Here is a 12,796-nt window from a genome sequence, read left to right as displayed (position 1 = left end):
TCTGACCCCTTTTTTCAATTTGCGCCTAAAAATTAAGTACTCAAATATAACTGCCTGTAGCTCAGGACCTGGAGCAAGGATATGCAAATACCATTTGAAAGGAAACACTTTGAAGTTTGTGGAAATGTTAAAGTAATGTAGGAAAATATAACACATTAGATCTGGTAAAAGATCATATGGGTTTTTTTGTTCCATCATCTTTGAAATGCAAGAGAAAGACCAATATATGATTTAGGAATCTAGGCACAATTTAGATTTTGGCAACTAGATGGCAGCAGTGTATGTGCAAAGTTTTAGACTGATCCAATGAACCATTGAATTTCTGTTCAAAATGTATCAAGACTGCCCAAATGTTCCTAATTGGTTTATTAACACATTTAAGTTCATAACTGTGCACTCTCAAACAATAGCATGGTGTTCTTTCACTGTAATAGCTACTGTAAATTGGACAGTGCAGTTATATTGGCAGAAAGCTTAAATAGTTAATCTCAGATATGTCTATGACCCGGGAAATGTTCTTGTTACTTAAAACGTCATGCTAGTCACATTAGCTCAACCGTCCTCCGGGGGGGGACACACACACACTGTTCCTGTAGAGGTTAAGAACAGCCCTTAGCCTTGGTATATTGGCCATATAGCACACCCTCCTGGCCTTATTGCTTAATCATAATGCCTTGCCATTCAGATGCCAATTGACATCTGCATTAACATGTGGCTTGATAACACTCTAATAACTGTTTGGTTACAGCATGTCATTGTGTGGTCAGGCTGTCATGATTGGATTGGCACAACTCGACTACCATTTTTCAAGGTACGTTGAGACATTACACCGACGTAAATGTTAAACTGAAGAATGGTCTGCAATTTCATCACCCTTGGTAATATGGTCACGTTGATTGAAAGGAGTGGAGGAAACGTATGTTCACTCCGACAACAATCCTTACTGAAACCAATGAAGCGGTACCTCAGCGCCACGCCTGGGGCCAAAAGGCTCCTGAAGAGCTTCCAAGCCACAAGACTGCTGAACAGTTAATCAAATGTCTACCCTATTTGCATTTACCCCCTTTTTATTTGCACAGACTCTTGCACTGGCTCCATGTACATTCACTGGACTCTACCCCAACACGCATAGATATTGATGACACACACACACTGCTACTGTTTATTATCTATCCTGATTGCCTAGTCACTAAGGAAGTTAACGGTTCACCGACTAGCCACCGAAAATACATTTGACCACTCATGCTTACCGGGCTTTTGGTTCATTTTCATAAATTTTGTGGAATTAAATTGGCGCGTGTATTTTCGTTAGTTGTCATGCATTTTATTTATCACATGCGCACAGCATACAGAGCCTAGTTTAAGGAGCTGAATAACCTACCACCTGTCAGACAGAGCGAGAGTAGCTCCTCAAAGCCTATAGGGTACTGGAGTGAAACTTGCTTTTGTAAGCCCAGTCATTGCGCAACAAATAACAATTCTAAATGCAATCGCGTGTTAACTTTGATGGCCACGAATAAAAAGGAGCTATTTTTTTAAAATCTCAACTCATAAAGCACGCCTCCCATTGGGATGCATAGGCTATAGCCTGTCTACCGTTGACTATCAGCACGTCACCCACCACTTTTCCATTTGAGCTTGAGGTAGTATAATTGTTTAAAACCTGAACATTTTACTTTACTTCAAATAATGAGGCATGTCTTACCTTGCTTCAAAGTAGCCTTGCGAAAATCCATCCATAGAAATATGAAGGCAATTATTTAATGAATACTTCCTCAAGCCATTAACCAGCATTTCTCTCCGGTTCTATTGGTTTTCATATCAACTTTCTTTCGTTGTCCAGAAGCCAAAATCACAATGCTAGTCAGATAGAGCTAGAAGCATAGCTGCCCTTAGGCAACTTTGCAGTAGGGCTGGGCAATATGGCAAATATAAATATATATATACATACACACACACACACGATAACAATAATTATCACAATTTTAATCATGTTTAAAAGAAAATGAAGAAATGTGGCTTGGCACCTAAAACTAGGCATGCACGATATATAAAAAATAAATAGGTAAGCATATCAGAATCGAACGATATAAGCTAAAATTGCCAACATCGGCGCAATGTCTAGTTTAACCCCGATGTGAAAAAACGACGTTCAAGCTGCATACCTATATAACGTAGGTAGATGACGTAACGACGCCACGAAAAATACTGCACTACACGTGCAACACAGCATTCCTAACCTAGCCCACAATGTCTGCTGTGTGGATCTATTTTGAAGATTCAAAGGAAGATAACAAAAAGCCATATGCAATGTTTGTGCTGCTATTATTTCCCGAGGAGGGGAGAAAGTGAAATCGTTCAATACCACAAACCTAATTACTCATTTGAAAGTGCATCACCCCCAGAGGTTCCAACGACTACATAGAAAAAAAAATAATAATAAATAAATCTGGAAAAAACTTCCAACAACTAAACAAGTTCAAGTCGAGCAGTCATTTGAAAGAGTAGGAAAAGTTCAGCGAGACAACCCAAAGGCAAAATTCATTAACACCAAGATAATGGAATTTTTCCTTGACAATCAACCGTTCTGTCGTGGATGATGTTGGCTATTGCCGACTGGACGACCACCCCGAGCCCCGGTACACTCTACCAAGTAGGTACTATTTTTCATATGTTGCCCTACTGGAGTTACACAGTACTGTTGAAACGCACATCCATGAGCTACTTGCTATGGTCATCACTGCTATTAGCTTCACGTCTGACATTTGGATCAGCGATGTCATCCCCATGAGCATGCTGAGTCTGACAGCACAGTGGGTCGACGAAGATTTTGTACTGAGGAAAGCCATATTGCATGCTCAAGAATGTGCTGATTCTCATACCGCTGCTACCATTTCAATGGCATTTGAGAACATGAACACACTCCTAGCGCCAATCGAACTACTGACTCGAGAAATAAGCTCAACAACTGCATCTGTAGATACCCTCGGGCATGGCACTGAAACTCCTGCTCAACAAAAATGCCAATGCAGACGGTCGGGTTAACTTGGAAAAGTACTTTACAAGAGGATGTGAACAAGCAATTCGGTGGCATTCTCTCTGAGCCTCTTTACGGTGTCGCCACCATGCTCAAAGCTAGGTACAAGGACCGCTACTTCGATGCAGACAAGAAACAGGGCTTACGAGAAATGTTAGACACAGCTGGACAAGATGGAAAAGGAGACAGTGACAGTGCACAACGAGGAAGAGGGCATGGACAGAGAGCTGAAACTTCACTGCTTAACATGTATGATGAAATGGTTCAGAATGAAACGACTGAATAAAATGAACAACACAGCAAGTATGTGAAATAAATAGATTTTGATTTACTGGTAATGGGGTCATACAGTTGAAGTCAAGTTTACATACACCTTAGCCAAATACATTTAAACTCAGTTTTTCACAATTCCTGATATTAAATCTAGTAAAGAATTACGTGTCTTAGGTCAGTTAGGATCACCACTATATTTAAAGAATGTGAAATGTCAGAAAAATAGTAGAGAGAATGATTTATTCCATCTTTTATTTCTTTCATCACATTCCCAGTGGGTCAGAAGTTTACATACACTCAATTAGTATTTGGTAGCATTGCCTTTAAAATGGTTTAACTTGGGTCAAATGTTTTGGGTAGCGTTCCACAAGCTTCCCACAATAAGTTGGGTGAATTCTGGTCCATTCCTCCTGACAGAGCTGGTGTAAATGAGTCAGGTTTGTAGGCCTCCTTGCTTGCACATGCTTTTTCAGTTCTGCCCACAAATGTTCTATGGGATTGAGGTCAGAGCTTTGTGATGGCCAGTCCAATACCTTGACTTTGTTGTCCTTAAGCCATTTTGCCACAACTTTGGAAGTATGCTTGGGGTCATTGTCCATTTGGAAGACCCATTTGCGACCAAGCTTTAACTTCAATGACTGATGTCTTGAGATGTTGCTTCAATATATCCACATAATTTTCCTACCTCATGATGCCATCTATTTTGTAAGTGCACCATACCCTCCTGCAGCAAAGCACCCCCACAACATGATGCTGTCACCCCCGTGCTTCACGGTTGGGATGGTATTTTTCAGCTTGCAAGCCCTCCCTTATCCTCCAAACATAACGATGGTCATTATGGCCAAACAGTTCTATTTTTGTATCATTAGACCAGAGGACATTTCTCAAAAAAGTACGCTCTTTGTCTCCATGTGCAGTTGCAAACCGTAGTCTGGCTTTTTTATGGCAGTTTGGAGCAGTGGCTTCTTCCTTGCTGGGCGGCCTTTCAGGTTCTGTCGATATAGGACTCGTTTTACTGTGGATATAGATACTTTTTATACTTGCGTACTATTGTTTGTACAGATGAACGTGGTACCTTCAGGCGTTTGGAAATTGCTCCCAAGGATGAACCAGACTTGTGGAGGTCTGCAAAAAATCAGTCTTGGCTGATTTCTTTATATTTTCCCATGATGTCAAGCAAAGAGGCACTGAGTTTGAAGGTAGGCCTTAAAATACAGCCACAGGTACACCTCCAATTGACTCAATGATGTCAATTAGTCCATCAGAAGCTTTTAAAGCCATGACATAATTTTCTGGAATTTCCAAGCTGTTTAAAGGCCCAGTCAACTTAGTGTATGTAAACTTCTGACCCACTGGAATTGTGATACAGTTAGTTATAAGTGAAATAATCTGTCTGTAAACAATTGTTGTAAAAATTACGTGTCATGCACAAAGTAGATGTACTAACCAACTTGCCAAAACTATAGATTGTTAACAAGAAATTTGTGGAGTGGTGGAAAAACGAGTTTTAATGACTCCAACCTAAGTGTATGTAAACTTCCAACTTCAACTGTACGTAAATCACAACAAAATAACGTTTTGGTCAGTGTGTTTCAACTATACTTGAATCCTTAAAAAGGCTGCTAAAATTGTAAATATCGGTTACCGGTATCTGTATTATTATTTTTTTGGCAGGGAAATATTGGATATCGGTATCACCCAAAAATGTCATATCGGTGCATCCTTACCTAAAACCCTCAAACTTTTACAGATGCACAATCGAGAGCATCCTATCGGGCTGTATCACCGCCTGGTACGGCAACTGCACCGCCCACAACCGCAGGGCTCTCCAGAGGGTGGTGTGGTCTGCACAACGCATCACCGGGGGCAAACTACCTGCCCTCCAGCACACCTACAGCAACCGAAATCACAGGAAGGCCAAAAAGATCATCAAGGACTACAACCACCTGAGCCACTGCCTGTTCACCCCGCTATCATCCAGAAGGCGAGGTCAGTACAGGTGCATCAAAGCTGGGACCGAGAGACTGAAAAACAGCTTTTATCTCAAGGCCATCAGACTTTTAAATAGCCATCAGTAGCACCTTCGAGGCTGCAGCCCTATACGGACTTGAAATCACTGGCCACTTTAATAATGTTTAGATATTTTGCATTACTCATCTCATATGTATATACTGTACTCTATTCTACTGTATCTTAGTCTATGCCTCTCCAATATTGCTTGTCCAAATACTTATATTCTTAATTCCATTCCTTTACTTTGGATTTGTGTGCATTGTGAAATTATTAGATATTACTGCACAGTTGGAGCTAGAAACACAAGCATTTCGATACACCCATAATAACGTCGGCTAAACACGTGTATGTGACCAATTTTATTTATAGTATTTTCTATTAAATCCCCCATCTTTCGAAGTTTCTAATAGAGATTTTCATTTTTGTCACTCATGGAATTTCTGGCATTAGGTGCGCTATTTAGAACTGGTTTCAGCAAATTGTATTTTGGCAAATTGAAAAATTACGTTTTATTAGCTGCTTCATTACAGGAGTTGCATGATCAATAATAGGCTATAGCCTTTTGGCTATAAGACGATATGCAACAATAGCAAGCCTGTTTCCATTAAGCTCTTAATGACAAATGTCCGGTCCTTGTATGCATGCATAGCATAAGAGAGGGGAAGAAGCAAAGTGAGAGGTTTTGCTCGCTCCAAAATCTTGCCAAAAGAGGTCCAATGCATTTCTAAGCGATTATTTTGGGCCTAAGCTTGTCGCCGGCCTTCCCGCCTTGGGACGACTCCCACTGTTAGGGTGGAAACATAAGCATCTCGTCATTATATACAGTACCAGTCAAAAATTTGGACACACCTACTCATTCAATGGTTTTTCTTTATTTTTTACATTGTAGAATAATAGTGAAGACATCAAAACTAATAAATAGCACATATGGAATCATGTAGTATCCAAAAAGTGTTAAACAAATCAAAATATATTTTAGATTCTTCAAAGTAGCCAGCCTTTGCCTTGACAGCTTTGCATACTCTTGGCATTCTCTCAACCAGCTGCATGAGGAATGCTTTTCCAACAGTCTTGAAGGAGTTCCCACATATGCTGAGCACTTGTTGGCTGCTTTTCCATCACTCTACAGTCCAACTCATTCCAAACCATCTCAATTGGTTTGAGGTCTTGTTCTCAAACTGGCCTACTCGGTTATATAAAGGTGGGGGAAAAAAGTTTTAAAAGGTCGGGTGATTGTGGAGGCCAGGTCATCTGATGCAGCACTCTGTCACTCTCCCGGAGGCGTGTTTTGGATCATTGTCCTGTTGAAAAACAAATGATTGTCCCACTAAGCGCAACCCAGATCAGATGGCGCATCGCTGTAGAATGCTGTGGTAGCCATGCTGGTTAAGTATGCCTTGAATTCTAAATAAATCACTGAGTGTCACCAGCAAAGCAACCCACACCATCACACCTCCTCCTACATGCTTCACGGTTGGAACCACACATACGGAGATCATCCGTTCACCTACTCTGCATCTCACAAAGACATGGCGGTTGGAACCAACATCTCACATTTGGACTCATCAGACCAAATGACAGATTTCCTGTCCATTGCTCGTGTTTCTTGGCCCAAGCAAGTCTCTTCTTCTTATTGGTGTCCTTTAGTAGTGGTTGCTATGCAGCAATTCGACCATGAAGGCCTGATTCACATTCTGTTGGTCATGTCATTTTACTGTTGGGAAAATGTTTTACCATTTGTTTACCGGTTAATGAGGGTCAGTTAGTCTGCAGCACAATTGACTGAAATTTGCATCCCTTCCAGTTAATCTTACCCCTACCTACATGTACATCAGGGTTTCCATTATGAAAATGTAGCGCTGGACATTTGACTGGCAGAATTTTTATTTACCGGACATTTGAGTAAATTCACCAGACCCGTATGCCTATGCAATGGGTGCGTAACCTGATTAGGGAGTCCGCCCACATTGCTCAGAATGACAGAAATCAAATTTAGCTTATGGTAATTCATCTTAATAACAGGAGACAAGTTGAAGATGCAATGATGTGTCCTTACCACGCACTTTGAAGATGTGGACAGTTATTCTAACATTTACTTTTCCTCAGCCAACAGAACAAGTAATGAACAGTAAAATCACTAGCTATGCATAGGCGGTGCGTGAGTTCCTAGTTTGGAGAAGCTAATTTTCACCATCAATAGCACCTTATGATAAAGCATTCCATGCATCATCATATTTGCAGACTTATTTAAGAGCCTACTATTTGTAATGTGATGAGTAGAATGGATAGTCATAATTTAGGCTAATAATATAACTCAGTCACTGTTTGCAAAAAATACTTCAATACATGGCTGAGCGTGTAGAGTAGAGGCCTAGGCTATATCAGATACGTTAGATTTTTTTTACACAGGAAAAATGTGGCCTTTAACACATTTCATGCAATTCTACTATACTTTATATGACTGCATACATTAGCAGAATATTTTTTTAGATAAAATTACAGGGTAGCCTACTCTGCTGACACTGATAAACAGATCAATAAAAAAAATGTTTTCCATATAATAGGTCCTACAAGAAGGGGAGACAAATAGAATATGACGTCCATCTAAACTGGAGGAAGAAATTGTCCATAAACAAACTTAAGTGGCACTGACCAAACAATGATAGAGTGAATATGAGCGGTGATCAGGCACATGGCCAAAGCTCTCCGCTGGTGATAATAAGCGAGGCCTACTGTTGTTTTCTCAATTAAGTTAAGAATTGTGATAACTAAAAGACAGATTAGAGTAGTTTCACTGTCTTCTCTTTACAGCAATAGCTATTTGCTTTCCAAACTGTTTTTCCGCAATTGAATTTCGAAATATTGCGATATGCCTGGCTTGGCCTCTTTTCACTGACAGTCGCAACTCAACAAACCTCTATTTGGTATTTGCTGCACGCTCCCTTTCCTTCCGACTGTAGGCAATTTAAAACTTTAAAGCTAACGATCCGCTGTGGCCAAATCATGCTTTAGTGGCCTATTATTAATTAATTTCTATATTGACAGGAGTAGTCCAACTAATTTAAATTTACTTCAGGAAAGCTTAGCTTCTCCTAGCCTTATGGACACGCCGTCAATGTCAACCTACTACCCCTCATAGTAGAACATTTTACCTATTCTATTAGTCAGCTTGTCAAGGCGGTGGCCCGTTCCTGTAGGTTCATGCTCTACAACATCCGCAGAGTACGACCCTGCCTCACACAGGAAGCGGCGCAGGTCCTAATCCAGGCACTTGTCATCTCCCGTCTGGATTACTGCAACTCGCTGTTGGCTGGGCTCCCTGCCTGTGCCATTAAACCCCTACAACTCATCCAGAACGCCGCAGCCCGTCTGGTGTTCAACCTTCCCAAGTTCTCTCACGTCACCCCGCTCCTCCGCTCTCTCCACTGGCTTCCAGTTGAAGCTCGCATCCGCTACAAGACCATGGTGCTTGCCTACGGAGCTGTGAGGGGAACGGCACCTCAGTACCTCCAGGCTCTGATCAGGCCCTACACCCAAACAAGGGCACTGCGTTCATCCACCTCTGGCCTGCTCGCCTCCCTACCACTGAGGAAGTACAGTTCCCGCTCAGCCCAGTCAAAACTGTTCGCTGCTCTGGCCCCCCAATGGTGGAACAAACTCCCTCACGACGCCAGGACAGCGGAGTCAATCACCACCTTCCGGAGACACCTGAAACCCCACCTCTTTAAGGAATACCTAGGATAGGATAAAGTAATCCTTCTGACCCCCCCCTTAAAAGATTTAGATGCACTGTTTGTAAAGTGGCTGTTCCACTGAATGTCATAAGGTGAACGCACCAATTTGTAAGTCGCTCTGGATAAGAGCGTCTGCTAAATGACTTAAATGTAATGTAAATGTAAGAAATAGCCCAAACAGACACTGGGACAGTTATGGGACGATAGATCCCAAATTCATACAACCAGTAGGCTACTGGACAATGCAAGAAAATAGCACATAAGATATATAGGCTACTGGTTTCAAAAGCATATGGAAGTCTTTATAAAATAATTGCCTCCACTTGTAAAAGTATTGCTTCCGTCCCTGTCCTCGCCCCAACCTGGGCTTGAACCAGGGACCCTCTGCACACATCGACAACAGTCACCCTCGAAGCATCATTACCTATTGCACCACAAAATTTGCGACCCTTGCAGGACAAGGGAAACAACTACTTCAAGGTCTCAGAGTGAGTGATGTCACCAATTGAAATTCCACTAATGCATAGTTGGATTTTGCCTAAACTACTTTGACGCAAGGTAAAACGTTCAGGCTTCAAACAATTAAGTAGCTATACGTTTTCAAAAGGCATACTGCCTCCAGCTCATTGCAAAGTGGTGTGTGACGAGCTGATGAAGCCTGCCTTCCGTTGCCTATGCATTTGAATGGAAAGTGCGCTTCAATTACCGGTTAAAATAAAAAGAGACCTTTTTAATCTTGGCCATTTTAACTATTTTTTTTTTTTTACATACACTGTCTGACAGATTTTCTGCTCAAAGACTATCTGTCTGCTGTGCACGTGTGATAAATAAGATGCATAACAAATATACACATGCACCAATTGAATTACACTAAATTATGCACATTTAGAGACCGATAAGGCCAAATATATTTACATCAATTAGTATTTCGTCAATGAATATGCTTAAAATAATTATTTTGCAATGGGATTTCCCCTCCATACTAATTGTCCAGTGCCATTTTTATTTAAACATTTTAAACGGGCTTTTTATACACCAAAAGCAGGGTGTTTCCTTCTAACAGAAACCCTGAGGTCCACATTACCACAATGACAACGTACCCCTGCACCGTTTGTGTAACTATTTCCTTTATTTTTTAACTCTGCATTGTGGAGAAAGTAAGCATTTCCCGAAAAGTCTACACTGTGGTATTATGTGCATGTGACGAATAGAATGTGATTTGAAGAGCATCAACATGGTGAAAGCAAAATAGGAACTTGGGAGCGTCTGCTTTTCAGCTGCTTATGACGCAGCGATAAAAACATTTGCCGACCCGTGCCCACCCACTAAAATTACTGGCTTTGATTGGCTCTTTAGCACAGATTTCCAAAACAAGTGGTCGAACACATTGTCGAGTTCAGAAGCCCTTAACTAGTTTACTTACTAACGTCACCTAGCAATTGTTTTATGTTTAACCAAATAATACATGTCAGTGATGCATGCTGAAGTAAGCAACATGCACACGTATATACGGCCTAGTCTCTCGCGGCCTTCAAGCTGGTGATAGCTAGCCAGCCAGCTAGGTATTGTATCGGCATTCCGCTAGCTGACTAGAACGGCGACGTTCATTAATAACCGCAAAATAGTTAGCTAGGTCGTTCATTTTAGTACCGAAGTAACATAGATAACCAACTGCCCCTGATGGTTAAAAAATTGTTTTACAAGTTAATGACACAAACAATACCATTAGTTACCAGCTATGCACAGCCATGGCATGTGATTTGCTGTCAAGCGACCATGCTTTGCAATGCAGTAACGTGGCGTACTAGCCAACGAACGCATCATACGGTTGCATAAGTAACATACAGTGGTTTAATAACAAGCACTTTAGCCAGCTACAAATTAGCAAACTACCTACGTTAGCTAAACAAACAGGGGTATTTGCAAATCGTCAAATGCATCAGTCTAGCTAACATTAGTCAACAACATTAGCTTTACTTCACTACCTATTAATAATCACTTAGCTAATCATACATTGTGTCTTCTTAATTCCGGGAACTTGTCAAAGCGAACATGTCAATTGTGCCAATTTCAACAACCATGGCTAAAACATGTTAACAGTGCTGGCAGGCGCCGTAACTGAGTGTTTCATCTGACAACAAAGGAACTGCGACAGATGAGGCTAAATCCGCTAGTTTGAGGCTAACCAACACTTGGTAAACTCGTGCCAGTACAGATAATAGTTAACGTTAACTAACAAATGCAGTCTTCGGGTCAGCTAGTTTGCCAGTTCAGCAAATTAGTTTAACGCCAAACATAGTTGGTATACCGGTAGGCATTAAATAATTAAAATGTTTAGACAGTACGTTGGCTTCTTATTAATACGCCGAAACATTTGTTAAAATATGATAGCTAACTCCCCAGCTAGATAGTGTTAGTATGATTTATGACGAGCAAAAACACCGGCGCCCGGAGAACACTGCCCCCGCCCGGGCCTAAGATTTGAAGGGTAAGAACATTGGTTACAGATTATTTTTTACAGATATAACTTTAATACGAGGAACATAATCTCCCACACTTATATTAAGGGGTTCTCAACCGTAATTTTCAATTAGTTAATTAAACAAAACTCACCCCAACAGCTTTCAGCACTGTCACCAGCGCCGCTAGAAGCAGCACGGCACATTACGTAGTGATCTAAGTGGAGTCCTACCGCGAGATTTCATATGACAGCGGTACAGGAGAAAACGTTGGAAATCATGTTTTTGGGGGTTTGTTCAAGAGCCAAACACCAGAGCCCAAATTGAATGGATCAAATCAAACTTTTTTTTGTCACATGCGCCGAATACAACAGACTTTACCGTGAAATGCTTACTTACGAACCCGTGAAATGCTTACTTACGAACACTTTCCCAACAATGCAGAGTTAAAAAGTAAGACCATTTGCAAATAAAAATAAACAATAGTAACACAATAAATAACAATACCGATGTTATATACTAGGACTACCGGTACTGAGTCAATGTACAAGGGGTACGAGGTAGTTGAGGTAATATGTACACATGTAGGTGTTGATAAAACGTTTACTGGAGACAGGAGAACAAGAGGAGACATAGGACGAGGTGGATAATTTTATAATAAGGCCGTTTAATCACATGTAAATATATCTTAGTAAAATCTTGCAGCAAGGCTCTTTCTGTCTGATTCGTATGGAATCGTCCGGAAAAGAGACAGTCTAAAAAGTTTGTACAGGTTATATAGACAACAAGCAAAGTAGGTTGAATCTTGTAGTCTGGCCTTCCGATTGGTCGATCTGGGTCTTGGGTAGTCCTGATCAGGCCTGGTGTCAACGTTCCATTGGTTCCTGAGATAGTTCTTTGTTTTGTGCTCCAACCTTGAGTTGTGTGTGTCTGTGGTTGTCATGGGGGAGGGGAGTTGTGTGTGTCTGTGGTTGTTGTCTTAATGAGTCCAGCATATGTCCAAGAGAGATGAGGAGTATGTGTATTTTGTATAAAAGATGGCTTATGTTGAAATGTTGTTATTACTAGTTTCCAGTATCTATTACAATTTCTTACATAGGTAAGGGTAAAAGTGACTCGGCAATCAGGATAGATAATCAACAGAGTAGCAGCAGTGTGTGTGTGTGTGTGTGTGTGTGTGTGTGTGTGTGTGTGTGTGTGTGTGTGTGTGTGTGTGTGTGTGTGTGTGTGTGTGTGTGTGTGTGTGTGTGTGTGTGTGTGTGTGGCGTCAATATACACAT

The 12,796-nt window shown here is 41.1% G+C and overlaps 1 protein-coding gene across 2 annotated transcripts in view; it reads right to left on the bottom strand.

The window, feature by feature from the left end:
* LOC129860905 (cold shock domain-containing protein E1-like) overlaps positions 1–11,761 on the bottom strand; it is a 34,164-nt gene extending 22,403 nt beyond the window's left edge. For both annotated transcript variants that reach the window (XM_055931808.1, XM_055931809.1), the window contains exon 1: positions 11,671–11,761. The gene's annotated coding sequence lies outside the window, so the exon portion shown is untranslated. The remainder of the gene's footprint in view (positions 1–11,670) is intronic.
* Between the last annotated feature and the right edge of the window lie 1,035 nt (positions 11,762–12,796).

This window comes from Salvelinus fontinalis, chromosome 8 (assembly GCF_029448725.1).
Source record: "Salvelinus fontinalis isolate EN_2023a chromosome 8, ASM2944872v1, whole genome shotgun sequence".
Lineage (NCBI taxonomy): Eukaryota > Metazoa > Chordata > Actinopteri > Salmoniformes > Salmonidae > Salvelinus > Salvelinus fontinalis.
Note: the sequence above shows the minus strand (reverse complement) of the source record. Positions and strands in the feature narration are given on the sequence as shown.